The sequence below is a fragment of the Pantherophis guttatus genome, chromosome 6 (assembly GCF_059756535.1).
Source record: "Pantherophis guttatus breed Tessera chromosome 6, ASM5975653v1, whole genome shotgun sequence".
In the NCBI taxonomy this organism is placed as follows: Eukaryota; Metazoa; Chordata; class Lepidosauria; order Squamata; family Colubridae; genus Pantherophis; species Pantherophis guttatus.
Genome location: NC_142068.1, coordinates 104,942,299 through 104,947,140, shown reverse-complemented (window position 1 = coordinate 104,947,140; position 4,842 = coordinate 104,942,299). Strand labels below are relative to the sequence as shown.

The 4,842-nt window shown below is 41.7% G+C and overlaps 1 long non-coding RNA gene across 1 annotated transcript; it reads right to left on the bottom strand.

Annotated features, from left to right (window-relative positions):
* Positions 1-381: 381 nt before the first annotated feature.
* Positions 382-4,026, bottom strand: LOC148113237 (uncharacterized). Its single transcript, XR_015728396.1, has 2 exons — positions 2,481-4,026; positions 382-679 (listed from the first exon to the last, which is right to left on the bottom strand). It is a non-coding gene; the product is annotated as an uncharacterized LOC148113237 (long non-coding RNA).
* Positions 4,027-4,842: the final 816 nt, after the last annotated feature.

Sequence of the window (4,842 nt, the reverse complement as noted above, 5' to 3'; positions counted from 1 at the left end):
AGACCAGGAGGATGTAGGAGAGGTCCCGGTTGTTGGCTTTGACAAGGGGAGTTTCTCTGTATTTAATGAAGATGATTAAAACAAGGCCTGTGGTTAGGAAGAAGAGTAGGGCAAAAGAGACCAGGATGATGCCCAGAAGTTCTTCATAAGACAGGAAAGTTATAACTTTGGGGATACATTGGACTCTGTCCTCATTTGGGTATTTATCATCTGGACACTTGGTGCATTTTTCTGTATCTGAGAAAAGGAAAAAGCAATATTTCCTCAATATTCTGTCCTTTACATTTCAAGAAATAACTTTTTTGGACAAAACCCGATTCCAGGAATATTTTCCAAGATATGTTGTTTAACCATTCCACAGGAAAAAAAAATGACAATATAATTTTCTAATACTTTTATAGCTAAGGAATATGAAATCAGAGGATTTCTAGTGCATTTTAAATAAACAAAAAAAGAGTTGAGCTTCAATGCATGTTTTAATTTGCACTTTCATCAAAATGCTGCGGATAAATCCATTTCCACCAGGCCTTCCTTTCCTCCAGTGTCACCCACCTTCCTGAGTGGAGAAGGTTCCCTCCGGACAAGGAACGCAGTCATAGCAGCAAACTGGCTCTCCTTCTCGAGCCCTCTTGACAAATCCAGGATGACAACTTTCCACACATTTGGACTGAGGCAGGGACTGAGCAGAAAAACAAGGAATGCCAAAGAAAAGGTGTTAGGACTCTCCGTCTATGGAAAATGGGAGGAGAAATGGACATTAGCCAAGTAGCCTCAATGCTTCACTGAGGCAAATATGAAATCTCTGACTCCTTCCAAACAGGTGTAGGAGATGTGACCCTGCAAGGTTCTTCCTTTAGTTCCTCCCTTTTGCTTCTGGCACAACACGTTGGAATAATAAAAGGCTTTTCTACTTAATAAAGTCTGGAAGGATGGAATTGAGAAAAGATTTAAACATTGTGACAAACGTAAAGGTTCCCCCTCATGACTGTATTAAAATGCATTCCTCCACTCTTCATCTATCTATCTATGTTGATGATGATCATATTAAATTTTTAAATACCGTCATTGTCAAAGATTTATTAAATTATTTTATTTAATAAAGATTTATTTAAGTAGAGTATAACGTTATTAAAAAGGAAACTTCTGACTAGTAGGGTCTGGAAAGGTTTCTTCTGGACTACAGAAAGCCTTGCAAAGCTGCTCCCCTTTGACACTAGTTCAAAACAGTCTCCCCGTTAAGAGACAAAGCAAAAATTCCTCATAAATTATAGCTGATGATGATACCTAGTTGGGTAATGAAATGCCTGGAAGAAAACAAGCAAGCTCAGAGAGCACCAAGGAGCCCTCATGTCAACCCTGAGCTACCGATATTCTCCTTTCTTAAGACTGAAGGTTTCTGCACAGTTTCTAGAACTGTAGTGAGATTGAGGGGAGATCATGAGAAGGTGTCCCTGAAAAAGATTAAGTTGCAAATCTTTGGCTGCAACAGAGGGGACATGAGTGTGAGTCCTGGGTCAGAAGGGGATATTTCTGAGGCCCATCCAGTTATCCAAGAAAAAGTCCTTTGTGTTGAAGAACTTCAATTAGGAGACTCCAACTGGCATGGAAAGACAGACCCACATTTAATAGTAGTTGAATGTGGAGACTCCTTTTCAAGCAGAGGGACTGAAAATAGCTAACACTCAAGATAAACAAGGCCATTCAGTTTCAGATGAAGAGCCCTCTTAATTAGCAAAGGCCAAATCTAAGTAGCATTTCCTGTCACAATCTGTCTCATTACTTCTGATATCAGGAAGACCTTTTCTTTGAACTAAAGTTGTGTTTCAGGTTTCTGGGACAAGGGATTCTCTCACTGGTCACTCTCATTTTACGTGAACTGAAAGCCTTAGACCTCCTTCCTAGGGGCAGAAGGTCAATTGCTCCCCCCAGTTGGGAGAAAGACAGATATGGTTAACTTTGACCAGATCTGGACTACTTAAAAACATCACAGACCATGGACCTGCCCTTTGAGGGAACCATTTCCCAATGGCCTTTCCCTAAGCAGGACAAGAGGAAGCTTCTCTCCCAATGGGACCCCCAGGAGCTCCATCCAGCCATGATCCAATTTCATCTCATTCAGTCCAAACCTCAATTCAGGGTCTCTTCAACAGAATCCCCTTCAGCTTTGCTCTTTCAGGACAAGGAACAAGCGAACCTGAGGCTCTTAACAACACAACCTCCAGCACTTGAGGGTTTTTCATCCCAGGTTGGACATGGCTGAACCAGCTACAAAGAGTCTTCAGTATTACAGCAGCTGAAGAACAGCTTGGTCAATAGTGCTGAAGGCTCCCAAGTGGTCTATAGAAACAAAACTATAAGGTTTCTACTCCCCATGTTCAATTCTCAGTGAAGGTCATGGACTCTGGAAACTAGGTTTAGTCCACATGAAATGGGTCCCAAATCTTTGGAAAAAAGAGGAATCACACCAAAATTTCTCCCACCTGGTTGAGGAACTTTAGCTGTGAAAGAGCATTCTGGTTGATAGTAAGTCTCTGTCTTTCCAAAGTCCCCATTTGAACTTCGATGGGATTCTCCATGGGGCGAATCAAATGGCTCAGGATTGCCAGATCTGCTGCTACATCTCCATTTTGATCCAAGTAGAGTTTCATCATGGAAATATTGCAATACTCATTCTTCTGCAGGAAAGGATGGAACTAGAAGGGGAACATCCAGGAAGTTTAACATCTGAAAGCTTTTTTTAAAAAAATCCCATTTAGCGTTTACACATTTGAATCTTTTTTCTACAGCTGCCTAACATCAAAATATACATTTAGAAAAATAGGCGTTACTACCTTCATAAATAAAACAAATGTCCAGCAAATTGCTCAACCCTATATTGGCAAAATATATATTAACAAAATATAATTGATGCAATTGGTAAATTATAGGGGACATTCTAGAGCAGATGATAAATAAAATGAATCATAGAAAAAAAAATTATTTATAAATGCCTGGAAAACATCAGGTTGATTACGAAAAATGGTTCATTTAGTGACCATTTCAAAGTTACAATGGCACTGATCATTTTCCCAGGATCATGGCAGCATCCCCAGGGTCTCCAGGTGATCAACATCTGAATTCTTGGCATCCACTTATGATGGTTGCAGCGTTTTAGGGTCGCCTGATCTCCTTTTGCGACTTCTGACAAGCAAAATCAACAGGGAAGCCAGATTTAGTTAACAACCATGTTAACAACTGCGATGATTCACTTAAGAAGAAAAGGCAAGAAAGCCATAAAATAGGGCAAAACTTACTTAACGACCGTCTTGCTTAGCAACAGAAATGCTGAGCTTAACTGTGGTCGTAAATCCCATTCTGCCTCTTCCAATAACTGGAAGAAGTTGCACAGAAGCTCCAGATCTCCTCCATGTTGCTCCAGATGGGGGGTGGGGGGGTGGATGGGGCAATGAGCTCCGTCAGAAGGGAGGAGATTCTGGCTGAAGGAGAGGAAAAAGACCCTGAAAAGAGGAGCCATTTCAGAGCTGAGCCCTCAAAGCAGAGAAGTTCAGCCTCCCCTTCACTGAGGTGGCAAAGACTGAGCAGCCGTCAGTCAGAGAAGCTTTGACTGGGACTCCTGCAGAGAGGAGGGGTTGGGCTAGATGGTCTCAAAGTGTCCTTCAAAGTTATAAAGGTAAAATTCAACTATGCGAATCACAAATCCATAAAGACATGAGTGTATTTAAAAATGCATACATCCTTTTAAAATCAACTGCGTTTAAAACCAAAAATCTATCTGTGGTGGGGCCTGGTGCTTAGAAGATGATGTCTCCAGCAATTAGATTGGCCCAACTGTTGACCTTCTGAAGCCCAATGTGGTTGAGAAGGTTCCCCTCCTTCTCCTCTGGGTTCCTTCTCTGAAGGATATAAGAGTGATGGATCCATATTGTTAGAAATAGGAAAGCAGCAATAAAGCAAGGAAGGCAATCTGGTACCCTAAAGGAGCAAAAGTTTATCAAAGCATCAGCAAGGGCCAGGTGGCTCAGCAGACTGATAGCATTGTGATTAACACCAGCTGTCTGCAATTACTGTAAGTTCGAATCTCACCAGGCTCAAGGTTGACTCAGCCTTCCATCCTTTCTAAGGTAGGTGAAATGAGGACCCACTTTGTGGGGGCAATAAGCTGACTTTGTATAAATATACAAAAGTATGAAGGCTATTGCTTAACGCATTGTAAGCCGCCCTGAGTCTCCGAAAAAGGGCGGCATATAAATCAATTTTTTTAAAAAAAAATTAGCACAGCCCCCCCCCACAAGGCTCTCCCCACTTCTCTTCTCTCCGTATAACAATGACTGCATCTCTAAGGATCCATCTGTTAAACTACTGAAGTTCGCAGGTGACACAACAGTGATCGGCCTCATTCGAGACAAAGATGAATCCGCATACAGATGGGAGGTTGAACAACTAGCCTCGTGGTGCGACCGGAACAATCTGGAACTGAAGACACTCAAAACGTAGAAATGGTGGTGGACTTTAGGAGAAACCCTCCCATACTTCCACCTCTCACAATACTAGACAACACAGAATCCACAGTAGAGACCTTCAAAATTCTAGATTCTGCCATATCACAACACTTAATGATAGTCACAGGGTTATAATTATAGTCATTAAGTGTTCGACCTTATGATTCTCGATGAACGTATCTTTTCCTTTTATGTACACTGAGAGCCTATGCACCAAAGACAAATTCCTTGTGTGTCCAATCACACTTGGCCAATAAAAAATTCTTTTCTATTCAAATCCACCAGGTGGACCCGGATCAAAGCATGCAAGAGGTTTTATGCCCTTCCTCCCGTCACTCAACCC